This window comes from Vulpes vulpes, chromosome 6 (assembly GCF_048418805.1).
Source record: "Vulpes vulpes isolate BD-2025 chromosome 6, VulVul3, whole genome shotgun sequence".
Classification (NCBI taxonomy): Eukaryota; Metazoa; Chordata; class Mammalia; order Carnivora; family Canidae; genus Vulpes; species Vulpes vulpes.
The window spans coordinates 110,496,205-110,512,627 of NC_132785.1; the positions used below are offsets into that span (position 1 = coordinate 110,496,205).

The 16,423-nt window shown below is 48.9% G+C and overlaps 1 protein-coding gene across 6 annotated transcripts in view; it reads left to right on the top strand.

The window, feature by feature from the left end:
* TMEM63C (transmembrane protein 63C) overlaps positions 1-16,423 on the top strand; it is a 129,156-nt gene that overhangs the window by 53,866 nt on the left and 58,867 nt on the right. Inside the window, exon 1 of one of the 6 annotated variants that reach the window (XM_072762090.1) lies at positions 6,071-6,243. The exons of 3 other annotated variants lie outside the window; for them this stretch is intronic. The gene's annotated coding sequence lies outside the window, so the exon portion shown is untranslated. Of the gene's footprint in view, positions 1-6,070; positions 6,507-16,423 lie in introns of those variants that run through there. 2 more of the 6 variants (XM_072762088.1, XM_072762093.1) reach the window with 2 other exon arrangements.

Consider the following 16,423-nt stretch of genomic DNA (forward strand, 5'->3'; position numbering starts at 1 on the left):
ACTAAGGGCAGGACAGGTTATCTCTGGATAGAGGTCTGATGGAGGAGGAAGGAGTGTGATTGGGAATCAACACAGGGTGGTGATAATATCCTATTTCTTGACTTGGGTAGTGGTTACACAAAGTTGTGTAAAACACAAAGTTGCTTTATGATTATTCATTATAGTGCTCATTTATATTATTTATATATACATTTTTGTATGTGTATGTATTTTATGACATTAATAAAGAGTATAAAACAACAACAAAAAGGTCTCATTACCCAAACAGATGCCAATTCCTAGTGGAACGGATATAACAGTTGATTTTAAGAACCTGGCAATGAAGAGGGGATCCTCTCTCTGTAGCCCAGAAAATATCCGATAGGAAAGCCATATTTCTGCCTTGTGAGATCCATCTGGTGGGGTGGGGAGGCTTTAGCGTTAATGAAATATCAACAGGAAGACTCAAGTATTCTTTTTCTTTTAAAGATTTTATTTATTTATTCATGAGAGACAGAGAGAGAGAGAGAGGCAGAGACACAGGCAGAGGGAGAAGCAGGCTCCATGCACAGAGTCCGATGTGGGACTCAATCCTGGGAATCTGGGATCAGGCCCTGGGCCAAAGGCAAATGCTCAACCTTTGAACCACCCAGGCATTCCAAGACTCAAGTGTTCTTATCAGCCTAATTCTGCAGGGCATCAGCCAGACTCAAGACAGAATTGAAGTGAAACTGCATAGGCTTCAAATACTCAGATCTGTCTCATCATGTTCAAGGTTGTCTCAATTCTGGTTGGGAAAACCCTCCCTTCACATGCCTCCAGAGTTCCAGCACAACAGAGGTGCTTCCTTTGTGATGTCATCAGCATCTGCCGCTGACCTGGCCCACCAGAAGTTTCTAATATTGATCATTGGTAGTGGCTGTTGTTGGTGGATGCAAGTGACCTCCCACCAGTCATGAATTTCCCTTCTTCCCAGACAGAAGTACTAGTAAAAGAGGCTACTAGCTAAGCGCGTCTACCTGGTGGAACACTGGTGAGTGGGGCTCTAGCCTGAGACCAGGATAATTGGGGGGCAGGGAGGCCAGCCTGTGCCAGCAGAGGGGAAGCTCAGAATTCTCTGCCATTCTCTGCCTGGCTTCTCTACTCTGACCCCATCAACCTGGGGAATGTCAGCTTCCAATGAGGGATCAGTGCTGTTTCTGGATTGAAACCTGAGGCCTTGTTCTTTCTTGAAATCTACAACTTCATGTCTGGTTAGATGGAAGGCACTGGAAAAATAATTTTCCACCTCAATACATTGCTCCCTTACCTTCTGCACAGGAAATCAAATTCCCTTCTGTTCAGAAAAGCAGATCAGAGTGTGTGACAGAAACCCAAGTTCCAAAAAAATGGACTCACATTCTTGGAGAGCTTTGGTTCAGCTCTTGGGGGGCAGCAGATACCCTAGAGTATCTGGATTGTCAAAGTGTGAATAGTGATGTAGTTTTGCCTTAAAAATACCGTCCCTGTTAGTGGCATGAGTTTATATTTATATGGGTCGTATAGCAAAATCTGTGAAGTCTCATGCTCATCACCTCTGGACCACAGCCACCTTCCCTTCTTTGCTTATTCCCTAGCAGTCTTATCCAGCACCAGCAGTCTTGACCCAGCACCAGGTCTGGGATGATAGAGACTCTAGTGTAGCTCTCCTGCCTTGAAACCTAAAACCAGTGGAATCAAACTAATGAAAAATAGGCAGTGAGCACATCTAGCTCACTAGAAAGGTCTCCTACCTTTTCCCTGTCATTTTGAGTTTTCCTGAACATCTCATCTGGGCAGCATAGAAAGGCCATGAACAGTTGCATAGGTTGTATACAGTTGTGTTTGTTTTTTGCAATTTCATTCAGTTCTGCAATGACCATCCATGTGAGTGTAGGTGTTTATGAGCTCAGGGGAATGTTTCTGATGAGATGATTTCTAGACAACAATGGGGAGGTACCAGGGCCACCGTGGGCCCATAACACTCTTGTGAGGGCTATGTCCTTGTCCTCTCCACTGGAATGGTTGAGACCTCAGGCAATTTCACAGATCAATAATGGATCAGTGAAATCAGTGAGGCCGTACTAAGCTCTGGGATCTCACCTCCAGTGCCATTCAGAAGTATTTATTGAGTCAGGGCATTGCTCTAGATAATAGGATTTAAAAGAAAAAGGGGCTATAATCTGACCTATAATCTAGTAGGGGAGAAGGTAAATATCAATGAATCAAAATCTCTGCTTTCTGACTCTTGAAATATAATTTTGGATGGCTGAGTTTTCTGGGTGCTGAAGGTCTCTACCCTTAAATGTATATGTTTTATTTTATGTTAACCATTGTTGATCAGAAATACTTTCCAAATAGAACACTGCTTTCATTTTAAAAGAAAACATTTGGTCAGAATTAAACTTTCTTAATGATTCAGCATATTTCCAACATTACCCTGTAATGTCCCCAATCTTTTTGGAATGACCCAGAACGAAATGACTTCTGGCTTTGTTTCCTAGTTGTCCTATCTTCTTTTGCTCTTGACTTCTGCTTATTTCATTGTGCTTGCTTATTTATGAGTCCTTTTTTCTTCCAATGTGCTCCTGCTCATCTTCTGTGGGCTTGACAATCAGGAAACTAGGTTTATCAGTTAGGCTTCTGGTTCAGCTGTTGTCACAGAAACCAAGGTGGTCAGCAGCAGTCCAAGTGGTCTTCCCCTCCAGGTCATTATGAACCACAGGTTCCTAATGTCTTGGTGACTGGGCAACCCGAGGGTATTGTCCATGTCAGCTTCATCAATGCTGCTTCCCACCTCACCCCCTTGCCCCTGGTCCAGTCTGCACAGGGGTAAAGAGGAAGTGGGGAGCAGGCAGCAGGCAGCTTCCTCTTAAGAATGGGGCCCAGAAATGAAGCATCGCTTCCACTCACATCCCATTGGCTAGAACTTGGTAGCAGCTCCTGGCTGCAAGGGAGGCTGGGAAATGTAGTCTCTGGCAAGGTAGCCAGGCATCCAGGTTTTAATCTTGGTTGGAAGCTCTACTGCTAAAAAGGAAGTGGGAAGGGGACACCTGGGTGGCTCAGCGGTTGAGCATCTGCCTTTGGCTCAGGCTGTGATCCCGGGATCAAATCCCACATCGGGCTCCCTGCGTGGAGCCTGCTTCTCCCTCTGTCTCTGCCTCTCTGTGTCTCTCATGAATAAATAAATAAAATCTTTTAAAAATAAAAAACAAAAAGGAAGTGGGAAGGAAAGGATATAAGGGGACCCTTGGCAGTCTCTGCCTCACTGGGTGTGTTGAAATGACATGTAGAGTAAATGTAGGTCGGCTCTCATTGAAGATACGAGGTACTCTTCTGCAGAAAAGCACCCGATTTTGACAGTTTGACAGTACCATCTGCTTGGATTGCTCAGAAGCCTTTGGTTTCTTTGCTGTTGTTCTGGATTATGTTCCACTGGAGGTTGACGAAAGAGTCATAAAGATAGTAGCATAGCAGTCATTGTCTTTCATAGAGCTCCCACCTCAATCCACATAAGAGCATGAAAAAATGTTCTCAGCACCTACAAGCTGAAAGCACCTTTCCTTCAAAAGCCTCCCAGGTCCACAAAGCCTCAGCTATTCATTTCTTTTTCTTGAGCATCTTCTACCAGTTTCACACTCATCCAGGTGGTTGGTGTTCAGTTGGTTAGGACACTGGGGTCATCTCTTCGATTGTATCACTGGATGGGTTCTCATTCTTCCTCTTCTGTGTCTCCCTTTATTTTATTTTATTTTTTTATATTTTTTAATTGGAGTTCAGTTTGTCGTGTCTCCCTTTAGTGTACATTCTTGATGCCTACCAGGTCTTGCTTCTAGGAGTGGGAGTGGGTTTGGGTGTAGGCTTATTAGTCTTATCCTTTGCTTCTTTTTTTTTTTTTTTAAGTTTATTTATTTATTTATTTATGATAGTCACACACAGAGAGAGAGAGGCAGAGACACAGGCAGAGGGAGAAGCAGGCTCCATGCACTAGGAGCCCGACGTGGGATTCGATCCCAGGTCTCCAGGATCGCGCCCCGGGCCAAAGACAGGCGCCAAACCGCTGCGCCACCCAGGGATCCCTTATCCTTTGCTTCTGCTCAAAAACTTTCCATGGTTCACTTGGGCCTACTAAGTCAAGTCCAAACTTCTTAGCCTTGTCTTTGAGGTCTTTGAAGACCTGCTTCCACCTTTCCATTCTGGCCTCACCTCCCACCAGAGGGCATGTCCAGGGGTCAGGATTATCTAGGGAGGCAGGCTGCACAGGTTCTGTGTGGATGGCACCTTGGAAAAGGGGATGGAGAGCTGCTGAAACCAGCTCTTGATCTGGGTTCGAATACTTACAAATCAGTCTCCTCCCAGGATAGTCAGTCCGGGATGCCTGGGAATTTCAGTGTAGGGTCTTCCCACCATTTTATCTAGGTTTTTCCAGGAAGGGACATTAACAATGACCTGCATCTTCTGTATGTGAAAAACTGAGTTAAATACCTTACATACATTTTATATTCCTAGTCACTCTACGAGGTAGGTACTATTATAAGACTTCTTTCGTTTGTGTCAGGGCGCCTGTTTTACAGATGATGAAGTTAATCCCAGCATGGTTAAGTAACTTGTACGAGGTCACAGAGCTATTAAGAGACAACGTTCAGATCTGAACCAAGGTTCAACTGGGTCTGAAGACCATGTTCTTCCCAGTTAACGCAGGGCCTTTCTAAGGAGCAGCTGTTAGCTCCATTACACAAGATCCTCAGTCCCTCCACCCTAGTTCTGTAATGAGGAAATAGAGAAAAGAGAGGAGCAGCCGCAAGCTGCTTCTGTGCAGACTTTTCTCTCTCCTGCCAGTACTGTAACAATGGCAACAACCACTCATATCCACTGAGCATCTACTTTGTATACAATATTTCAGTTCATCCCCACCCTCCAAAGTTATTATTATTTCTCTCATTTTACACATGCAAAGAGTGACGTTCATATAGGTTAAGCCCCATATTTAGATGGCCCAGCTGGGATTCGAATCCAGGCAGCTAGAATTCTTAAATGACGCTCTTGCATTTATCTGGTCCGCTCTTTGTTCCCGCCAGCCCTTATTATAGAAGAGAGTAACAAATGTTAGGCCAGAGATGCCTTAGACTCTCACTAGCCCAGCCCCCTCAGGATTACAGATGAGGGGAAAACAAGTCAGATCAAGTGAGTTACCCAAGATTACACAGCACACTAACAGCTGAGCCTGGGCTGAAACCCAGACCCTGATGCCCCGTGGACACTGGGTGGTAATGTCCCAAAGCCCTTCCTATCCCATGAATGAAAAAAATCAATGAATGAATGGGGGGAGTGAGGGAAGGCATGGACAGATATTGCCGGAATCTGTCTAGTGGCTCACTTTGGGTCCAAGGGGTGGCTGGATCAGAAGAACCAAGGAGTGAGGTGGGGAGTAGATGCATGGCAGCGAGGGACATAACAAAGGCGCCAGCCTGAGAGAGGGCTTTGTGCAGCTGGTTAGGGGGAAGCAATCCATGAAAGCACAGCTCCCTTCCCTGCAGCATTGCATGACCTTGTACTCAGCTGCTTCCTCTTAGGTCTTCTCACCTTATTGCTAACAACTCCTAATGATCAGTATGTCACCCTTATAAAACTGTATACAGTCCCTTTCAGAGATTGTTCGGCAGCTCTCTTCACCCATTAGCTATTGTACTAAAAGTACAGGATAATGTCTATTAAATAGACGTGCCTGGGCCTCTGCCTGGGAAAGTGAGAACAACGGTTCACCACCACCCCCTTACTCTGCATACTGATCCTTGGGGGTTCAAACATTAAAACACCGGTACCTGATGCCGGGGCCCAAAGCAGTTATTTCTAGCAGAATAGCCAGGACTTTGATGAATTTGGAGACATGCAGGGGACTGTGGCCCTCACAAACTGGAAATGACCCAGCCCACTCCTTCCGGCCTCCCAGGCAGGGCTGTGGCCAGTTTGTAGATCTCTTCTCTGCTGGGGGGTATCAGCCACTGGGCTCCAGGAGCGGGTCCCAGGGCGGGCCAGAACCCTGCTACCTTTGTGTGGTTGTGCATCTTTTCTTGCTTTGGTTGGCACTGGGGGTGGGTTGGTTTGGAAGGAGGACAAGCCTCAGAGGAGAGTTTGGGGTGGGGGGGTGAGGTGGGGGGGTGGCCAGAGAGCAGCAAGACAGCCGCCGAGGCCCAGGGCATCGGGGAGCCGGAGCTGGAGCCCTTTCTGCAAGGGACCCGCAGCCTGGTGCGTTCGGGATGGGAATTTGCAGACGGTTCCTGGTAGCGACGGGGTCTCTGAGGCGGAGCCCGGGCCTCCGTGGGGGCTCCTCGGGCCTGGGTGCCCCGGTGGGTCAGAGCAGCCTTGGGGCGGAGCAAGGTTGGCTCAGCCGGGGCGGAGCCGGGACGCCGCTCCCGCGGTGATGCAGCGGGGAATTTGCTGACAGTCCCTTGCCAGGTGGGGCCGGCTCCGCCAGGCCGCGGGAGGGCCGGCCGGCGGTCTGCTCTCAGGTGAGCGCGTGGCCTGGAGCCCCCCCCTGGGCTGGGCCGTCACCGGGCGCAGGTGGGGAGAGCAGCGGCGGGAGCAGCCGGGGCGCCCCGGCGGGGAGGAGGGCGCAGGACGGGGGGGGGGGGCTGGCTCTGCTCTAGGCTCCCCGGGCCCCGGCGGAGGGGTGGGGGCGGGGGCCCTGCACCGGGCTCCTGCCGGCCTGCACCGGGGACGCGGGGGGGGGAGCTGCCGGCCAGGGAGGGCCGCGGCCGGGGCGCTGCGCCGTGGGGAGGGCGGGGGCGGCCCCTCCCCCCCCCCCCCCCCCCCCCGCCAGCCAGGTGGGGCTGCTCCCTGGGCCGTGCCCACGCGGGAGTCCCGGGGCGTGCCGCCCACTCGCCGGGCCGGGCCCCGAGGGTGGCGCTCCCCCCGCAGCCTACTTCACCGCCCTGGGTGATGGCAGCGTCGCCGCTGGGCGCTGCCGGGTGGGGGGCTCGCCCGGTGCAGTGGGCCGGGCTCCGGGCTCCCGGCCGGCGCTGGAGCAGGCCGCCCTTTCTCATGTGCTTTCAAAGAAAGGGTCTTGCCTCCGTCCTCATCTTGGCCTTGAGAGAGAAACTTTGCATTTGGGTGATGGGCCTGGGGAAACTGAGGCGCAGGGGTGCTGTGGCTTCACCAAGGTCACTTAGCAGGTCCTACAGAGCTGGCCTCCCAGCCACTGCCTTGACCATCTGATGCTCTCTGGAGGGGCGGGGGCCAATCCGGCTCTCCGGACCTCTGGTCCAATCTGGGGTGGACCACCCCACCCCAAGGCCCCCTTTCCCCCTCCCTGAGAATGGAGGCGGGTACAGCTTCTGCATGGGCCCCTGAGGTGTTATGGGTGGGAACGCTGCAAGGATAAGAATTGTCTGGGGCCAGGAGAAAATTGCTCAAGAGACTCAAGGGACTGTGGGCCTCTACCATCCTTGTGGGTTCGGGGAGAGAGGGAGTTGGCTTCTGGGAGAGGAAGGTACGGCGGGGCAGCCCGGTTCTGGGCATCAGTCTCTGTACCAACTGGCCTTGATGGAAGCCACCTGCAAGTTCCCAGGCTGCTGTGGGAAGGACAGGGGACCAGGAGATGAACTTTCTCCTTTGTTGGCCTGTGTCTCACTGGAGAAGAGGCTGGGGAACCATGTTGGTAAGACTGGCCTTCTCTCGACGCCATCCTCTGTAGCAGCTCACCCTTGCTCTCTCCCCAACTCCTGTCCCCAGGGGAAATGGACTACTGTTGGATCTGTGGCTCTTGGAGGTGAACTTTTCCTGAATTCACCTTGTCTTTCTTCTGTTTGAAGCAGGTGCCTTTCTCTGGAAGGAAACTGAGGTAGGGAGAGAGCTATATTGTATTTTAGAGCTGGAGCCAGACAGCACTGTGGTACAGGCAAGGAAACTGAGGCACAGAGGGTGCAGTGCGTTACTCCAGGTCTCTCGCCTACACACAGGTCTCCTATTCCCTGGCCCACCACCGGGCTGTGGATGAGGCCCCTTCCTCTCCTCTTGCTACAGCTCCCAGCCCTGGTAGGGTGAGGCCATGAGTGCCTCCTGAGGGGTGGAAGGGGCTGTCAGTGAGAGGCCACAGCTCTGGCATTTTCTCCTCCTTTACGAGATGTTTTCAAGTTAAAAAGAAAGAAGCAGCTAGAAGAAGGAAGCCAAAGTCAGTCACTTGGTTACCTTCCCGTAACACGATTTATGTGGGGCCCTCAGGGACAAGGGCACCCATCCCTTCTGCCCTGGTGCCAGCGGTTGTGATCACAGCTGGGAGAAGACCCCAGTGACTTCAGTTTCCTCTCTGATAGCATCACAGGCTGGGAGTTTCTGGCCAGCCCAACCTGATTCTAAGTGAAAGGGAGTTAGCTTGTGCCTGGCACGTGGATGCTGCTCCTTGGACACACCCCTTGAGCACAGAGCCCCTGAAGCTAGACCCCGGTGATTCTGCAGCATGGCTTGGGCTGCTTGATGATCACCAGTAATCACTGGGGTGACCTTTGGGAAGGGATAGGGTTGCCAGTAAACTAGATCAGAACTAGCTGCCCATGGGGGTGACAGTACAAGGCCAGAGAGAGTAGAGGACCTGCCGTGTGTCCAGCTCCTCTGCTGGGATCCCTGAAGGTCCCTTCTAGCCCTTCTCCAGGAGGAAGGCCACTGCCCCGTGGTCCTGGGGAGCTGGCGGTATGTCCCTCCCGACTGGTAGAGGCAGGGGCAGGTGGCAGAGAGGCTCTTGGCTTGTGGGAGAAGAACCACTTACAGAGGAGCAGGGCACCTGCTTCTGGACCAGAGTCCCTACTGATTGGCATCCTGCCCTTAGTTTTCCTACCTGACAGCTGGGCATGAGAACACCTTCCCAGTTGGGTCAGAGGGCTTTGGAAGCATGTCATGCATTTATTGCAGGTGGGTAGTGTTATTCCTGGAGACTGTGGTATAGATTGAGGCTGTTTCTAGCTTCCCCGGGGAACATGTGGCTATGCCTGCTATGGAGGATGCCCTCTCCCCTGTGGCCAGTGTAGGGTACCCCTCGAAGGTTGGAAGGTAGGCTGATCCTCCCCAACATACCTCAAGTTGTATTTTGGCCCTTGAGGGCTTCTATTCCCCTTCTTTGGCTGCCTATGATATTTAGCAGGATCCCCACGCAGTAAAGTACTGGTGACTGGTGGCATGGTGGACCTTGCTGCCGGCCTCTTACCTCCCACTGACTCACAGCTGGGGACGCTCTTTCTCCTCTGTTTCTCTCTGGGAAGCAGCTGGTGGAAGAACAGTGGAGATAATGAGCATAAAGTGCTGGGAGCTCTTTGCACACAGTGCCCAGGGTGCAGGAGGCCATGGGGCCTTTGGAGCTTTAGGCAGACTCATTCTGGGACTGACTGTAATCAAGATGCTCAGAGGACGTGAGCTCAGCAGCTTGAAGTGCACTGTCGTGCCTGAGGCAGGGCACTAAGTCCTCTCCTCTCTGTCCTGGGAAAGCTGTGGTTTTCCTGGCTCACACACAGGCATGAGTGCTATGGACCGGACCCACCCCCCCTACCGTTCTTATCATGAGTTGACTGGTGCAACTTGTGTAAAATAGGGTTCCAGGGGGAGCTGGGATGGGAACCTGGGCAACTCATGAGGTACCATGTGTCCTTGTCATGGATCTGTCCAGACTGCCCTGGGCAAAACAAGGGCTGCTCTTTAGAAGAGCACCTGTGGCCAGAACCCTACATCCCGTATTTCCAGGGCAAGGAGTGCAACCAAGCTGCCAAGTTCCTTCCTAGCAGTCTGAGGCTGTGATTGTTCCAAAAGGGAACTGAAGCCTGGACCCGCTTACAAAACCAGGATCCAAGTGTCCTGGGCTCCCACCATCTGTTTTTCCCACCCTTCTACTCTGCTCTTCCTCACGAGCACCCTCAAGACGAGATCGGCTGAGTCTTCAGAGTTGTGCCCAGTCAGAGGGACACTGGCCTCAGTCATGGGATCCTGTCAGAAGAGAAAGGCATCCTGAGGTCTTGGGAGATACAGATGGGCCAGTTGGCTGGGGACGTGGCCGTGTGTTGGGTTTTGATGTGGGAGCCTCATCACCTCTGGTGTCTGCGTGGCAATAGTTGGACCATAGGCTGGAAATGCTGCAGAAGGCGAATGAGCCCCATGGGGAAGCCAATTGGGCTTTGTTGAGGGCACAAGAGTGTGGGGGGACAAGGCATACAGAGACACCCTGTCTGGGGGCACTTGGGAGCTGAGTTTCCACCTGCTTCATTATGTGGTTGCTTCACTTCTATGAGTCTCTTGTTCACAACATGGTGAAATAATCCCCACCACAGGGGGCCAGCATGAGGATGAATGGAAAGAAGTGGAAAGGCACATATGCCTGCATGTGCTTAGTGACCGGGAGCCCCCTTCTTTCCCTGTGCTTCCCCTATACTTGCTCAGTGGCAGGCTGTCCAGGGTCTGTGGGCTGGCTGGCCATGCTTTCATGGCAATGGCTAATCAATAGTGTGGATTGCTTCTGGCACTGTTTGAACTGAGCTGTTCCCTCTGAACGAAAGAGTTGGCAGATGGGGAGGTCTCCTCAGAACCAGAGGGAGTGTGTGGGGCGTGTGGGACAGGCGTGGAGGATGTCTGTCCCGTACAGCAGACAAACTGTTGTTGGACCCGGGATCCCTTCTGGGCTGGGGTCTCATGGGCCCAGGGCTGCAAAATAGGGCCAGCCTTTGGGGAGAGCTGCTCAGGCAATGGAACGACAGTCTGAACCATGTCTCTGCCCTGAGGTCCTGGTGCCACTCAGGGACCTCGCATCCCTTGTTATTCCTTTAAATCCCCTGCACGCCCCGGGTGAGGGGCAGTGCAGGTGTGAACAGCCCACTTGATAGATGGGAATGTTGAGGCTTAGAGAGGTTTTAACAGCCATAACCCCACGCATGCGCACACATGCACATGGGCACCAAAGTGGCTCCAGGCCTGTCTGACTCCAGTGGAGTGTCCCTCCTCCCCTGAGCACGGCTGACACATCCTCCGTTCACCTGCTATTGCCGCTGCTGGTGGTTTTGCTGAAGTTGCTTATGACAAAAGGACTTGGAAGTGAAGGTCAGGCTTTCTCCCCTTTCCCTCCACTCTGGGCTGGGTGCCCAGAGCCTGGCCCTGCTGAAGGATAGCCGGGATTATGGACAGACGGCATTCCCACCCCACCCATACCTCCGCCCTGGGACACGCTGCAGGCTCGATCAGAGGGGCTGAGCTAGGCAGGAGATTTGGTGCAGGGGCCTTGGCTTCGAGCTTCCCGGGGGGTCTCCCCAGCTCCCTGGCCTGGACACCTGCATGAGACAGCCGGGAGGGAGGGGACAGGCAGCCTAGGCCTGTGCTCACAGAGCCACAAAGTGGAGGACGTGGAGGGGCCCAAGTCCCAGCACTCTCCTGTGGGTCTGAGGCACAAGTCCGGGCCCTGTGGTCTATCTGTTCCAAGAGACAGAGGAGGGAGAGGGGTGGGGAGGCAAAGGTTCTCTGACCTACATCTAGACCCGGGCCCGGGTATCACAGCTATCTGCCTGCTTATCAGATGAATCATCTTTGAGCCCATCTCTGACCTGGTCACTTCTTACCGGCTTCCCAGAGCCTGCCATCAGAGACTGAGCTTGGATTAAACCCAATTACCTTTCCCAGCCTGCCCTCCTGCTTCCTTCCTGCTTCCCATACACTCCACTCTGGCTCAGAGGCTCTCCCTGCATGGGATGCGAGATGCATCAGATCACCTTGAAGATTTTACTAAGTACACACACTGGCCTTCCCTCCCCGCTCATGCTCACCCCTTACTTAGCTCAGCTAAGAACCACTACTCTTGGCAAATGAAAGATGCCCAGGCTGTTTGACCCACCCCTTCCTCCCAGCCCGTCCTTTCGTCATCCCCATCTTCATTTGGTCAGACAGCGCCTTTCAGAGTCCAGCTCACATGCCACCTCCTCCATGAAGCCTTCCCTGGATCCCAGCCAGTGGAGGTCTCATAGTCTTGTCCTTGTCCCATTAGTGTCTGTCTCTTGTGCTAGACAGTGAGCTCATCCTTCCATTTGTCAAGTGTTCATTGAGTGCCAGTCACACACATGCCCTCTGGTAACTCATGGGGAGGGGGCAGGTAGGCAAGTCAACTGATCGTGGCAACAGCTACAGAAATGCTGTAATAACGGCAGGACAGAGCGCCAGAAGCTATATTGGCAATGACATTCAAAGCTGAAAATGTACATACTTCATGCCCAACAGTTTTGCATCTAGGTGTATAATTACCTAGAGAAACCCACATGTGTGCATGAGGAGACAGTTCCAAAGATATCTAGGGTAGCAGTGCTGGAAGCACGAGAGGTCTCCACCTCAGTCTCTTCAGTGTCTACACTGACGGAGCAGACAACTAAAAATGTGTTCTTACACAGCAGGTAGATCACATGTAATTGGGGAATTTTATGTTTTGTGACTTACACCTCAAGAAACACACACTATCTGTATTAACATAAATCAATCTCAAACAATATTGTGAGAAACAGGAAATTGCAGAAAAATACCATTCACGAACATTTCATTTTAGTGGAAATCACAAACAATACTATTTGTCATTTATGGATGTAAACATGTTGCAGTAGCTACTAGATTCATGCTTGTGGTGGTCTTTGGCTAGAGAAAGAATGAGCTGGTGCTGGTGGATAGAAGGAAAGACTTTTAATTTGTCAGTAATGTTTTTTTTAACAAAAAAGATCCAAGACAAAAATGACAGAATGTTAACACTGGTTAATTCCATTGGTTTTATTCTTTTAATTTTTTGGTGTTTAAAAGTTTTCAAAATTAGGGGCATCTGGCTGGTTCATTTGGTGGAGCATGTGACTCTTGATCTTGGGGTTGTGAGTTTGAGCCCCACATTGGGTGTAGAGATTACTTTAAAATAAAATCTTTTTTTTTTTTTTAAGACTATTTATTTATTCATGAGAGACACAGAGAGAGAGGCAGAGACACAGGCAGAGGGAGAAGCAGGCTCCATGCAGGGTGCCGATGTGGGACTCGATCCCAGGACTCCAGGATCACGCCCTGGGCCAAAGGCAGGCACTTAACCGCTGAGCCACCCAGCCGTCCCTAAAATAAAATCTTAAAAAAATATATTTTCAAAGTTAAAAACAAAAGTAATCTTGAATGTCAGAGGAAAGGCATCGACTTTTCCCAGGAAATCCAGGAAAGGTTCCAAGAGGAGGTGACAGCTGGGCGTTGAAGGCGGGGTGGGAGTTGTCGGATTTTACTGGGTGTGGGGAATTTGTGAAAAGGAGATGCAGGATGTTCAAGGCCAGGGCATATGTGCTGGGGCTCTCTGCACTTTTTAAAGGTTTCCTGGCTTGTGTTTGTCAAGCTGCCCCTCCCCCACTCCCTTCCTCATCGATGTCCCTGATTCCAGCTTCTGTATCTCTGGGTGTGCATCTGGTCAGTAGGCTACTGTTTGAACAGCATGAGTCATTGGACGATTTTTTAAAGTCTAAGTAGGGGCACCTGGGTGGCTTAGTGGTTGAGTGTCTGCCTTTGGCTCAGGGTGTGTTCCCAGGGTCCTGGGATCAAGTCCTGTGTTGCGCTCCCCACAGGGAGCCTGCTTCTCCCTCTGCCTATGTCTTTGCCTCTCTCTCTCTGTCTCTCATGAATAAATAAATAAAATCTTAAAAAAAAAAGTCTAGGTAATCTAACGGGGATTGGGAGAGGGATGAGCCAAATATGTAAAATTGAACACTAAAATAGGGAAATAGCCACTATATAGAGAAAAGAGAAAGAATTCTTAGAGGATACTGTGCTTGACCACATGTGAATTCAGTTGAAAATCAGCTGAAACTGACAGTTTTCTGAGAAGATCTAAATCACCAGTTTGACCCCAGAAGAACTAACTAGAAAGCCTCAACAGATCAATAATCATGATAGAAACTGCATTTTCATAAAACTCCACCCTAAAAAACCTGGGGTTCTGCCAACTTTGAATTTTTATAAACCTTCAAGGATGGGATAATTCTGTTTTTAAAAAAGATGTTCTTTATTTATTTTGAGGGAGAGCATGAGCAGGGGAGGGGCAGAGGGAGAAGGAGAGAGAGAAAGAGCAGGGCAGGGGCGGGGGGGGAGAGAATCCCAAGCAGATTCCATGCCCAGTGTGGAGGCCGATGTGGCGCTCAATCCCATGACCCTGAGATCATGACTTGAGCTGAAATCAAGAATTGGATGTTTAACCAACTGAGCCACCCAGGCATCCCTAATAGCATGTTTTTTAAGTTGCACCAACCATACCAGATCATAGAGAGGGAAAGATTCCAAATTAGTCTATGAAGCCTGCACAGCATGACAAAGAGCACCAAAAAAGAGAAATTACTGAAAAAATCTAACTTATGAATATTGGTGCAAAATTAATAAATTAATAGTAACAAATAGAGTCGCACAGCAGTATGTTTAAAAAACAAATGCACCGCAAGCAAGTGGGGCTATTTTGAACAAAGTAATAGGTCAAAAGAGGTAAAAAAAAAAAAAATCACATAAACATCTCCATAAATGCTAAAAATGCCTTAAAGGCATTTGGTAAAGTTCAACATATGTCTCTGATTGTACCTCTTTTTAAAAATGTTTTTATCATTTTACTTTATTTTTCTTGCATCATGATAAGTACACTCTTTAAACTCCATCCCCTCTGTCACCCATCCCCTCTGGTAGCCATCAGTTTGTTCTCTATGGTTAAGAATCTGTTTCTTGGTTTGTCTCTCTTTTTCCTTTGCTCGTCTGTTTAGTTTCTTAAATTCCACATTTAAGTGAGATCATATGGTATTTGTCTTTTTCTGACTTATTTTGCTTAGCATTATACTCTCTAGCTCTATCCATGTCATTGTAAATGGCAATATTTCATGCTTTTTATGGCCAAATAATATTCCATTATATGTATATACCACCTTTTCTTTTTCCATTCATCTGTGGATGACATTTGGACTGCTTGCATAGTTTGGCTATTGCAGATAATGCTGCTATAAACCAAGGGGTGCATGTATTCCTTTGAATGACTGTTTTTGTGTTTTTTTGGGTAAATACTTAATGGTACAATTATTGGATTGTACAGTAGTTCTACTGTTAATTTTTTGAAGAATCTCTATACTGTTTTCCACAGTGGCTGCATCAGTTTGCATCCCCACCAACAGTACACAAGCATTCCTTTTTCTCCACATCCTCACCAACACTGTATTGTTGATTTTAGCCATTCTGACAGGTGTGAAGTTATAGCTTATTGTGGTTTTGGTATGCGTTTCCCTGATGATGAATGATATTAAGCATCCTTTCATGTGTCTGTTGGCCATCTGGATGTCTTCTTTGAAAAAATGTCTGTTCAGGACTTCTACCCATTTTTAATTGGATTATTTGGTTTTGAGATGGTGAATTTTAGAAGTTTTTAAAAATATTTTGGATACTAACCCTTTATCAGATATGTCATCTGTAAGTATCTTCTCCATTCGGTAGGTTGCCTTTCTGTTTTGTTTCCTTCACTGTGCAAAAGCTTTTTATTTTTGATGTAGTCCCAATAGTTAATTTTTGCTTTTCTTTCCTTTGCCTCAGGAGACATACCTAGAAAAATGTTCCTACAGCTGATGTCACAGAAATTACTGCCTGTGCTAGGATTTTTATGGTTTCAGGTCTCACATTTAGGTCTTTAATTCATCTTGAGTTTATTTTTGGGTATGGTGTAAGAAGGTGGTCCAGTTTCATTCTTTTGCATATTGCTATCTGGTTTTCCCAATACCATTTGTTGAAGAGACTGTCTTTTTTTCATTGTGTATCATCCCTCCTTTGTTGAAGATTAATTGACCTTATAATTGGGGTTTATTTCTGGGTTTTCTGCTCTATTCCATTGATCTATGTGTCTATCTTTATGCAAGTACCATACTCTTTTGATTACTACCACTTGGTATAACTTGAAATCTGATACCTCTAGCTTTGTTTTTCTTTTTCAAGATCGCTTTGACTACACAAGGTCTCAATTTTAACTCTTATTTATTAAGAATAGATGGATATTGCTTAATATAGTTTTATGCATGTGTGTGTAGGTGTGTGTAGAGATATACACATATACTAGGGGAAAATGACCACTCTTACCTTGAACATTAACACTGCTTGAGAAGTACAATCCAATATGAATCTTAAAAACAGAAGTTATAAAAGGAGGCCTATTTATTTATTTATTTATTTATTTAAAAAGATTGTATTTATTCATAAGAGACACACAGAGAGAGGCAGAGACACAGGCAGAGAGAGAAGCAGGCTCCCTGCAGGGAGCCTGCTGCAGGACTCAATCCCAGGACCCTGGGATCATGATCCAAGCCAAAGGCAGACACTCAACCACTGAGCCACCCAGGCATCCCTCAAATTGTATACATAGTTAAATTGAGATTTTGAACTTAGAGGGAGG